The sequence below is a fragment of the Augochlora pura genome, chromosome 7 (assembly GCF_028453695.1).
Source record: "Augochlora pura isolate Apur16 chromosome 7, APUR_v2.2.1, whole genome shotgun sequence".
Lineage (NCBI taxonomy): Eukaryota > Metazoa > Arthropoda > Insecta > Hymenoptera > Halictidae > Augochlora > Augochlora pura.
In genome coordinates this window covers 38,898,643-38,911,562 of record NC_135778.1, presented here as the reverse complement: position 1 = coordinate 38,911,562, position 12,920 = coordinate 38,898,643, and the positions used below count along the sequence as shown (strand labels likewise).

The window sequence follows — 12,920 nt, the reverse complement described above, 5'->3', positions numbered from 1 at the left end:
CCGAATAAAATAATCATTCAGCATTGTTCACTCCTACATTTATATTCAATTTAAAAAACAAAAGCTCGAAACACCGGATCGACAAACTTGTCGCACAGAGAACCGAAACAGTTAGCCGGAAAAAAGGTATACGGACCGTGAAACGAACAGGGGGGGTTGTATCATCTCTCTAGAGGGACACCGGGCATTTGCCTAAGCGTCACCGTGATTCCGGTCCCGTGAAATCCAAGTGTCCGGCCTCGACGGAGGCCGCATTTCACACTGCACATCCGCGCACGGGCTCGCTCGAAAGCATCGTCCGGGACGTACCGGAAGTAAGTGGGCACGGAATCGATCGATAGTTCCTTCCTGGCTTGGCACGGCCGGCCCGGCAACATTCGGGTACACGGCGGCTGCCATCGTCACCGACACTGGCGCCCCCCTCCCTCTATCTCTCTATCTCACTGTGCAACCGACAATCGCGCGCGTTATGGACATCCGCGAGTTCTATGCCGTTCGCCGGTGTGCCGGGACTTTGATCCTGCAGATTTATGACGCGCGATGATGAAAGGATGTCGCGTAGCTTCCCGGCGATACGCCGTAAATCTTCCGTAATGAAGGGGACGTCGTCGTTTGACATGCTAGCTGCTATTTGGACGCTGGATCTCGAGTCGAACTCGATCGCTCGCGAGCAGTAAGACTTATTTTCAGTTTAACCCTTTCAGGGATGAATAGTTTTCTTAACGCTTTACCTCTGGCTTTTTTCTCTGGTTCCTAGTTAGTGATCACTTTAATCACAATTAAATTCATAGCGATAACTTAACCTAAAAGGCCTAGCATACCCGTCGTCATTAAAAAATCGAGTTCAACGAAACTAGCCAGTAGAAGACGAATCATTACCGAAGCAGCGTCGAAGGATCAACAGATCCGCCTATGGGAATTCCGCAACACGTCGGCCGCGTTGTTGCAGGATCACCGCCATTTCGCGGGCCCGCCGCAGCGCTATGTTGATTGTAGCCTAAAACAGCAATTCCCGGATCCGCTGGTTCTCGCGATTCGAGAATGCAATGCCTGCCGGTGCGAACATCTAATTATCAAAGGTATTTATGGACCTCCTGTTGCTACCACAAACCTCTGCGCCACATAGAGGATCGGAAATTTTAAGGTTAGACGACGCGACATTACTTCCGGCATCTCGAAGGAATCTCGTAAAAAAACCTACTATAAACCTATAAACTCCTTCCGACGGTAAGAAAATCAGTATTTCTTTCAGGGCAATCGTAAACCGTGGCGTTCATTGCTTAACGATATGAAGAGGACGCCGCGAGTGTATCACGCAGATAAATCCCGGAACTCAGGAGGTGCCCGTAGGAGGGGCGGCTGTAACTCAGGAATGACCGCGATGCGACGCGGCATTTATGCGTCGGCGTTACTGCAAATTGCGGCGAATGCGTTCGCGGCGGCGGCCAAGAACTTCGGAAAGCGAACGGTTCCTGCCGTGGCCGTACCGGGGCAGTCGTGAAAGCAATTTTGACGCCGTTCCCGTAGCCCGTTCTAATTTCCTCCGAGGCCGACCGGGTGCCCCGCGAGGCGCTCGTAACTTCTCCGTCCCTTTACGACTCCTCGTAACGCCCACGCGTCTCCCCTCGCTGATATCGTCGCTTCGTCTGACCGTTCCTTATCCCTTTAGGGCGCCTCGTTCCCCGGATTTGCGAATTTGTCGAAACATTTCGGCGGACGAAGCCCCCGCCCCCTATCTCTCCCTCTCTCTCTATATATATATATTTATCGATCTATCTATCTGTCTATTGGTATTCGAGGTTATGTGTAGTCATATAACTGTGTTACACATAGACAGTCGTGTACAAGTCACGTGTAAATAATACAATTTGTTATCTTAACACATATTCGTCAGGTAATTTTTGCCTACGCCATTCACAAAATGCATTTTTTGGACACTATCTATAGTAAGAACATCGTCTATATAAAAATAACATAACTTGACAAACGACGAATTTTTGTCATGTCAAAATCAAAATTTGTCATCGGATCTTTTTTGAACATTAGGAGAACAAAAGGAGATTCTGGAGTCAGTTGTTATATTATAGTTCAATACCATGGTTCGGTTATTGTGAAATTATAGTACTGAAAATTATATCAGCGATAAAAGAGTGGATTGTTTGTTCACACTATACAATATGCTTTGATTATATGTAGACACGAATGGACACTAACTGAATGAAGAATTAGCGGATTCTATTACCCGACAAGCCCTAGTACGACGACCGTGTCGAATAAATGGAGTTTTACTGTCGTGCAGTGTAATTTGGAATTTTGCAGCAACAACTGCTAAATGGTAGTCCAAATGGTAAAGAATGTTCAATAACATGAATGCAGAATAACATGAAATACTCGCGTATCAGATTAATCTAAATTTTGATCTAAAAACTTTGTTCTAATTTTAAAGGCTTGAAATAAAATTATATATAACGTAAAAATATAAATATTAAAATAGTTATTATATTATAATTATTATATTATAATAGCTCGATATTTTTGCAAAATGGACCCAGCCTATTTTTTAAACAAACAGCTCAATTACAAATTCCTCGCATTCTATCGAATGTAACGCGAAATTCGCAGGTCTCTGAAATTTATGCGCAGCTTATTAAGCATTTATTATTGCAAAAGGTGGATTTATTAGTTTCCCGTACCGCGGCGAATTCAACAATTTACTGATGAAATATGCAATCCGCATATCCCTTATGGTTTTGGGACCCGGCACCGTCTCGGAAATCCGGTTGGATGCGGTGCGACTAATCTCCACTTTCTGAATATTAATAATGTTGTCTCTTGTTTCATTATTCGTTGTTCAATTACCATCCGTAACATACGCGTGTTATTGTATAATTCCGTTTTCATTTTATTAAAAGATTAATCGTCTGCGCACATTGTAATTTAATCCATTTTAGCGTCGTATCATCCCTCCACAGGGGGCCACGTAACTTTCGGGTCACGTGCTTAATGCATCGATATTTTACCGAATAATTTTATTTATACGGAGCGAAATTACTTTTTTAGAACTGGTTTAAATAATTTTTTAGTAGTAGTAGTTCCTCAGTATAGTTACGACTTATTATAAATATATACTATCGACGAAAAATTTCTGCCAGTTATATGTAAACTTGCACTGGCGTACACTGCTCGTGGGATTATAACAAAAAAACCAAAAGTACAGACGGCAAAAAATTATTTAAAAAAATAATTAAGTTCAGGGATGATTATGTCACAGCAAAAAAGGTTCCACAAGAAAGAATTACGAGAAATCTCGAAGGACGACGTGGTATCATCGTTGACCCTAGTAGAGTTATTCGAACGTAATTGTTAGGTCCTTTTGATTGTTTATTGTTCGCGTTTAATTCCGTCGGCGGAGAGTATCTCGTCGCGCGGGACAATAAACTACCTCTCGTTACCCTTGTACTGGAGGTCCCCCCCCTTCCCCGACGCGACGCGAGGCGAAAAGCTGCGCGCGCGAGAAAGTTCGCTCTCGCCGGTTGTGTCGGCGACAAAGGAGAAGCCGACCGCTCGCACAGAATCGGAACGCGCTTATAATGGGAATTCGGAAACAATGCGACCCGCTATCGAACCGACCCCATTCATACAACGGGTGTTCCGCAAGTTATTGCCGAGTTTAGTATTCCGCGTGGTAGCGTGGCGCGGCTCCGTTCTCTCCCCGGAATCGATAATTATTCCGCGAAGTTATGCTCGACTCTCTCGCGAAAAAAAACGCGGCCGCCGAGAGAGTTACGCGGCGCGCCTCGTAAAGAAACAGAGCCGAATCGACTTTTCTCACCTGCTCGAATCTATTTCATCGATTTTAGTACCACCATGGTGTTCTTTCGATTCATTGGATGGAAGAAGCATGGTCCTTTATTTTAACCTCTTAAACACGAGTGGATTTATACGAATGAAATTTTTCGTAACTAAATTACCATTTTACTTAATACACAATTTTTTTTGGTATAGTTATATATTATATATTCGTTACTTACTGTATTTTATTTTTTTAGATTATCAGTCGAAATTAAAACTAATTTATACCGATTGAGGTTAACTTAGGTCGACGAGGTTTAATTAAATTGAGATTTCGATTGAAATTTTTAATCAGGTAGAATTTGCGTATTGAAAATTTAAATTCGAGCATTGAAAATTGGTATTTAAGTTTAAATTAGTCAGAAGTTGGAGGTACATATACACTTTCACTTCAATCGCATACTTTAATAACTAATAATATTACAATTGAGTGATACACGAAACATCCGCGACAGCTGTCATAATGGCACGTCGTGCCTAAGAGATTAATGACGGAGAAATCGATTTATTTTTCAGAGTTACAAGATCCAATTTCGTGCGAAGAAAATACGTTTTCTAATATAAAATGGAAATATGTCAGAAAAGTTATTTTATGAAGAAGATTCCTGTGCCACAACACCTTGAGGGCGCTGTCGGCGTCTCTATACGTCGACTAGAGTTGCCATGTGGTCTTCGCAGTTCCCTCTATACCTTTGCCGTGGTTAAGAGTATATGTCGTTGTTCCGTTATGTTCGTTTGAATCTTATTATTATAAATTTTCTATTTATAATTACAGTTAAAATTGCTTCGAGTGCAAAGGGTTAATATTAAATGTTCAATGTTTACAATAGCACTCCGTTTAGAAATACAATGAAAGAATTAATATTGTTTGAATGCAGTGAAATTTAGTTATTTTAAGGTTATGTCAGATATGTTTTCATCGAGATATGTTTTCATAAAAATGCATGCCTTAACCTATTAATACATATACATAATTATTCACATAACCTTGCAGTTCTTGCGTACATCGTAACTCAATTCCTGCCGTTCGGTTAAGCCGGTGCCGTATTAAGGTCCGCCGTAGTCAAGGGGTTAATCCGCGCCGCCAAGGAATACACTCGCTGAGTCGTTTAGAAAAGTTTCTCGGCAACGTTCGAGCATCGGCAGAGGGACAACCGTGTCTCCGCGCGGTAATAAAAATATAACTTCTTCCGGGTTATAATTCTTTCAGGGCTGCGCCATCCTCGGCAGATAACTCTGTGTAGACGCGGCCAGTGCGGCGTTGCCAGATTCACTTTTATGTTCTCAAAGGAATGAGAATAGTAAAAATTGTGGAGAAAATAGAAATATTAAAAATTGTGGACGAAATTGGGAATATTAAAGATTGTGGGGAAAATGGGAATATTAATAATCGTGGAAAAAATTGTACCTTTTTTAGTTCTATGATCTCGTTATTGTTAACGATGAATAAAAATAACGCAAAATATTGTTAACGATGAAAAATACAGACGTTCATTAAAATGATATCTTGAATTTAATTTAAAGAAAATACAAAATAGAATGTCACAAGAGTATACATGTGAAATCACTAAAAACCTAAAACTATATTAAGTCCCTATCCTTTTAAGTTCAATCTAGTTGTATTTCTCGCGAATGCATAAAATCCACGGTCTAAGCATCGGGCCGCGTCCAAGAGAGCGTTTCCGACTCAACGGATTCGTTTAAATTCGGTTTCACGGATTTCTGACTACGAATCGTATTTATTCTACCCCGAAAGGTGTGTCCTCTATGCAACTGTCACCGATAGAAACGAGATTTTACGCGGCTGATTCGAGTCTAACCTCATTCTACTCTTGCTCGAGCAGCAAGCTTTCCCCCGTTCTTATTGTCGGAATAGAAACTGTCCTATTCCACTTCCGAGAGTCTTTCCACCGTACCCCGATTCCAGGACCGCCGCCGATTCCGGGTTTCCCCCAAAGTACCCAGCGCGTGTCACGGCACTGCGAACCGGACAAATAAATACCGGCGGCCCTCGATTTCCGCACATTCCACTTTCGTAAATTCTACTTTCGCATAAGTAGCTATTTCGCATATTTTAAAATTATTTTCGAAATAATTTTAAGGTTATAGTAACATTCTTTAACAGTATTTAATATTATTTAATATCATAATATTGTAATAAATGCAGTAACTATACCATATAAAATACAGTAAGTTACTTCAAATGAAATTACTACAGGTTAGGAAGACCATTTTAAATTTCGAATGAAATTAGCACCAAATACACAAAGAGTTAATACTTGAAAATCAGAATCATTTTTCCTAAATACAATTCGAAAATTAGAAATAAAAGAGCAGACAAAGTATTCTTCCTATTATTATTACAATTAATTACGACGTTTGAAAATTATTTTCTAACCACAATGTAATAAACTAATCCTTCTAACATCACGAGAAAAACTTGCCTGACCCAATTACAAAGAATTTATTATTACTATTATTATTAATATTATTATTATCCAAATACGTCCTCGTATCCCTGAACAATAGCAATCGATCTTCGAAAGACTCGCGTCGACTGTTCACGGACAGCGTTCGGCACTCTCGTCGAACAGGAAGGCCCCGCGTTTCGCGTCGTTTCTCCGCGGGGTTAAACGGAAGGGGGAACAACGCCGCGAACGATATTCACCGACGGCCTAAGTTATTCCCTACTTCCGGCACTCGGTGCCACTTCCGTTGCCCGGATATCTTTCGCCGGTGAGTTCGCGGCGGCGAATGCAAATATGGAAAAACTTGAGTCGATTTAGACCTCCCTCCACCCGCCTCCCCACGACAACATGGACTACGTCGGCATCGTTTCGCGATACCAATCTCTCGTAACTGCTAGCGCAGTTGTTTGGCTGCACAATCCTATTTGCCAAGCAATCTGCCACCGCCGGCAGTTCGTGTAATCCTGGGGGAGTTGCGCTCGGTTGCGGTAATACGACCGGAAGCGACCTACGAAAACCTCGCCGATTTTCAGGGTCGTGGTTCATTTCGGCGATGTTGGGACGCGTCTTTGGATTGGGGGTTAAGTGTCGAGGTTAGGTAGGCGGATCACTGTTAAGGTTGGGTAGGGCGTTAACTATTAAGGTTAGGTAGCAGCTAACTACGAAGGTTAGATAGGAGGTTAACTATTAAGGTTAGGTAGGCGGATAACTAATAAGGTTAGGTAGCGGGTTAACTATCAAAGTTAGGGGGTAACTATTAAGGTTAGGTAGGGGGTAACTATTAAGGTTAGGTAGGGAGCTAACTATTAAGGTTAGGTAGGGAGCTAACTATTAAGGTTAGGTAGAGAGCTAATTATTAAGGTTAGGTAGGTGGCTAAATGTTTCAAGGTTGCCGCAATCGAGGCGATCGAATCCAGAAACCGTAGGAAACAATTATTGTATTAGCAGGTGGGACAATAAATGATCGGCCCGTGTGTTGCTGGGATTCGTAACGCGTATCCTATTATTAATGCGGCGAAGCTAATCGCTACTCGAATTTCCCAACAGATAACGCCGTAAATCGGATAGAATTGACTAGGTGAGAATTTCAACGATTATGCGACGCTCACCGAACGACTTTACTTATGGTTTCCACTATTTTAATTTGGGTATGAAATATAATTTGCGTAATATATACGAAATATAATTGGCATAATATATATGAAATATAATTTACGTCATATATATGTAAAATATAATTTGTATAATATAAACGAATATTACAATTGAAAAACACGTGAAATGAAAAGTAAAAAATTTCCAACAATTTAACACGTATTCAAAATGAATTTTTGAACAAATTAATGAGAAGCTATACAATTAAAATTTGGCGTATACAAATTTATTTTGATTTATTAAGTGAAATGAAATTTGACGTTTACTAATTTATTTCACATAAGTCAAATAAAATTTATTTTATATAAACAATTTTATATAAAATAAAAAGTGTTGCTACTTAGGTTCATATTAGGCGAAATCTGCGCCGTCGCCGAGAAGGTTGGACGAAATCGCAGCGCTACGTTCACGTCGCAAGCGTCGTCGATAGTGTTTTCCCAGGGACATAACGTGGCAACAATGTGCCTTTAAAAGCTGGCACCGCTGTAAGGCTAAGCCACCTCAGAAGTTCCATTTAGGTAAAGTCCGCCCTCTCGTACCGCAGCATTTTCTACAGAATCGGTAATTGAGAGACCCGGCGAACAAAGAAAAGCAGCGCGACGCGACGCCTGCACGGTGCCGACTCTGTCGGTGCGCTTTAACCCTTTCGCTCCGACGACCGTATATACACGACCACGAAGAACGACCATTTTATATACGAACAACGAACACATATATACAGCGTATATAAATGTACATACGTTCATACCATATATATGCATACATATCATTTATATACTTTTATTTCATACTTTACACGAGATACTTTTGTTAATTAACATAACAGTTGACTATAACATTAAAAAGAAAAATAAATTATGATTTTTAACTTTTATATTTTAGAAAATAAAGTAATATTACTAAATTATAATAAATATCATATTTCATATAATAAATATAAAAACGATAGAGAGAGAGAGAGAGAGAGAGAGAGAGAACAAGGCAGGCAGAGAGAGGGAAAGATGGGAGATACAAAGAGAAAGGGAGAAAGAGAAAATAAAAAAGACAGAGAGGGGGAGGGAGGGAGCTGCAACGAACACATTGCGGTGAAGCTCATCAATAATTTAGCCGGTCAGAGAAAAAGGTTAGTTTTCGTGTTCCATCCGTCCCAAACCAAACACGGTAAACGAAATTATATTTCGATGGAAGTAAAGTGCCACTATGCCGGGCATTTCCTCCGCGGCCACGGTGCTCTCCTCCCGTCGGGTCCGGTAATCGATGCGCATATTTCCAAGGATTCGGGTTGCCCCGGGGGCCGAAAGCCCGCCACGGAAAAACTCGTTAGATCCCCGCCGTAACAATGTTCCTGTCGAGTGGCGGACCTCGGCCGCGCGCCGGATTTTGAGACGGTGGTTTCGCCCGGCTCATTGATTAAATTCTGCGACCAAATAAAACACCGCCTTCTTGATCGGGGGAAGGGAGAGAGGTATTAATGTTCCATTCGAGCTTATACCTGAGCGCAAGCGCTAGCTCTTCGTGCCAGGCTATTTAGCCTATTACCAGCGGTGTTGGGGCGATAAACCACTGACAAGAGAGGCACGCGCACACCTGGAACATGTGCGCGCTAGGCAGGGAAAAATCCCCTCATCTCCATTTAAGGGTCATCCGGGAGGAAGATCGTTCTGGTTAGGAAACGGCCAACTTAGCCGCCGTGTCGGGAGTGTCACGGGACGTAGCACAAATGAACTCGCAGAAGAAAGAGGATCTGTACGCGTACAGATCTCGATATAGCTCTTTACTATTTATAAAAGCAATGATGGTTTAAGAACGCGACCTATAACGTACGCATACGCTAATGGAAGGTTCAGAGTTAGAGGTTCAGAGAATTTAACGCGTCGGAGGTTTCTGTCTGACTGATTCTAGTTTATTCTGTGTCTTGGGATTTATATAGGACAAATCAGGGTAGCCGGCGCTTGGGGTTGAAAGTGCATGTTTTGATTAGTCAAAGAGGTGATGCGGAAGTCCAAGGTTGAGCTCTGGGTCGCTGTCGATGCTTCAGGGAGATGACGCAGGGGTCTGGGGTTGAACTCTGCTTCACCAAAGTCAAGGAGATGACGCAAAGTTTTAGGAGTCATCTTCAGGTAGAAGCGCCCCGTCTCACAGGAGCATGCTATTCCCGATACCCCGTCGCCAGCGGGGGCCACGAGGAGGCGGGGCCGCCAGCTCTAGGCTCGACCTCTTGCCGATCCACGCGATCGACTCGCCTGGAGGACGAAGCCACCTCGAAACACCATTCTTTTCGGTGCCCGCGGTATCTTGCTGGCTAATCGGTGGGGGGAGGTAGGGCGATTCCAGGAAATTCAGATTAAGTGCGCAACCTGTACGGCGCTGCGGTCTCTCGCCGTGCGAAATTGAACGAGTGATTCCTCCGCCGGGACCGTGCCGCCGTTTAGACCCGGCAAACTGTCCCGGCTTCGAAAAATCGCTCGCTTAACCGATAAACACTTTATCCGGGCGGAAGACGTATCGATTCGTCGGGTCGGGCGAGCTTTTTTCAGGCACTCGGAACCGAGATTCAAATTAACCCCTTCGCTACGTAGTAGTGAGTAGTCGAAGCAGAAGTCGCATTTCTTGTTCTCTTTTTACAATGATATTTATTATATAATATTTAGTAATATATATCATACCACCCTAAAAACAGAATCAGCTAAAGAAATCGTAACATTTTCGCAAAAAACGAATCCCTAAAATTTGCTAAATCGCAGTCGTTCGACAACATAGCCAATAAAAAATCGACTGAGTAAAATTCGCCGGAAATCTGAAATCCCGAAGATATCGAGCTTTGTAGCGTGCACACGTCCCGGTCACTGATTAGCGGTCGCGACCGTGTCCGTCGTTCTTTCTTTTTTTTTTCTCTTTTTGCCATGATTGCAATAAAATGGTCGAGTAAACGGGCCGATAGCCCGGCGAGAGTGACGAGGGTGGTTAAATCGCGTATCGATCGCCCCCCCCCCCCCCCCCCCCCCCCCCCCCCCTATCCCCCCTACCGAGGGCCAACGACCGAGTATAATTTAAATAACACGGTATTTTTGCGAGCGAACGTGCGGTTCCGCGGGAATACCGCTCCCCCTCCCCCCGGACGACGCAAGCTAATTGTCGTAATTAGATCCGCGTCGATTGCTTTGGCCGGGACAATTAAAATCTCGTCCGACCGTAATCCGCGCGTTGTCGCGCACGACGATGCCAGAGTCCTGCGAATATCATCATCGATAACTGGGAACAATATTAGGCTGTTATGTAAGTTTTTACGACGCCTTTTTGTGCGTGATTTTGAGGTTATGCTCGCGGAGGAGGATCTTTAACCAGGTAACTATGGCGATCTCTTTGCTGAGCGCCTTTGAAATTAATAATAACAAGCGCCAGCATGTGTTGCAATAATCGAGCGAGGACGAAGGAGGTTACGTCAGGAATGGCGAGGTCGGTAAAGTGTTAATAAAACAAATAGATTTACACTTAAAATATCGATTAAAGCGAACGATGAAATTTGAAACACTATAGTCGCGTCCCATCACTCCTTCCCTCCGCATGTTTGTTTCACGGGGGGGGGGGGGGTCGCGACAAGACGAACTTCCGAAAGTTCTGAAGGAATGGATAATGAACCTTAAGGCGCGTATGTATCAACCAGCCAACAACCTTCCCCCCCTCCTCACGGTGATTCTCGTTTAAACTGACAGCGAAATGTAGGAAAACTAGCAGCGGTGCCAACCGAACTGCGCGCCAGCTATTTCAGGAAACAAACTACGACCGTGGGAAGATGGATGTGTAAGTGGAGGTTGGTTTACACAGTTTCGTAAACTTCCTATCTGCTTTGTTTACATTCGGTTTGTCATTTTACCGTAATATTACATGGTTCGCGGCTATCGTCGGGGTGCGTTCGTTGGTTCAACGTGTGTTTGCGCGATCGTACGGAATACACTCGTCGTTCAAAGTGGTACTATTAAGGATATGAAACTTAACATAACCTTAATATAATATAGTAACAACTTGATTATTGTAATTCGATTGCGAACGATGGAGATTGACATAAATGGTTTAGAAACAACAATCTAGTAGGATGAATATAATTAAATAAAATTTATTTGTTAATGTGATTACTTACAGTTATTACTAGTTGCTGTTAATGGCAATTGTATCTCCTAAAGATCGTGTAAACTGCATCTGTAACAAAAACGAAGGAGATATAAAATTACATTTGAATATCGGAAGTGTTTAATTTATATGATAATTTAGACGCGATATAGTACGTGTTTTTCTAGTGAAAATCTTCGAAAATGTGTTTAACGCGTTAATTAAAATAATTTGATTAATATAAGAGTAGATTGGACAGAAATTGCTATAGTATATTAGCTTTCGTAATTCTGCTGCACACATATAAATCCTATAAAATAATAATAAAACAAGTTATAATAATAATAATAGTAAAATAACAATAAAATAGTAATAATAATATTAATACACGTTAATTTCGGCTACTCCCAGCAACACCTTCGATACTTTAAAAATGAAAAGTCGAAAAGAATTTATGGGACACCCTAATATTATAGGACACCCTAATATATCCTTGTTCATTATAATCGAAACTCTTCAATCCATAATCTGGCAATCGGTGAAATTGCCACCGCAACGCGCGGTTAGGTGATAATATAACCCTCACGAAAATTCGGTGGCTAACGAGGAATTGGCACGCCTAAGAACAGTCCGCCGTTTCGGACCATCGCTGGACCCACGGCGTGGTGCACGTATCACCAAGTCCGCGAACGTACTCGGGTGTCAGCTCGTTAGGAAATATCAAGCGTGCGAGCTATGACGTCGCCGCCGTGCCCGGTGTCCATTAAATTAAGTTCCCTCGCTAGTTAGCAGATCGCAGTTGGAACACATCGAGCCTCCTTGACGTTGCAATAATTTATATGCTAATTATGGTCGGGACTATGGTGTCTATTGTATCCCATATATTGCGATTCCTATCTTTGCTGTATGTCGCGGACGTATGTGGTAAATGGAAAAGGAACGTTTGTTGCAGTGTATTGTATTATTGTAATTAATTAGAATTATAGTGCGGCGTTTGTAAACAGAATTGATAATTAATTGGTATAGCGTCAGTGTAGTAGGGAAATTATGTGGTTAGTACTATACATGTACTATACATGTATACTGATCTTTTATTTACTTATATTTATTCATTATTAAACACTGTTTCTATGACTAGTAACGATTACAAAATTAAAATTAAAAATTAAAAATAGATATCTCTACATATTATATCTATTTTTACAAAATTAATTTTGTAATCGTTACTCTTCGTAGGAGCAGCGTTTAATAATTATACAAGGCGTCTTTTAACCTTTTTGGTGAAGATAAAATTAATATAATAAATATGGCTTTAAATAATAATAAATGTGGCTTTAG

At 41.8% G+C, this 12,920-nt stretch overlaps 1 protein-coding gene across 1 annotated transcript in view; it reads right to left on the bottom strand.

Annotated features, from left to right (window-relative positions):
* Positions 1-12,920, bottom strand: part of Nlg-5 (neuroligin 5) — a 230,878-nt gene that overhangs the window by 85,465 nt on the left and 132,493 nt on the right. Inside the window, exon 3 of the mRNA XM_078187250.1 lies at positions 11,614-11,672. The gene's annotated coding sequence lies outside the window, so the exon portion shown is untranslated. The remainder of the gene's footprint in view (positions 1-11,613; positions 11,673-12,920) is intronic.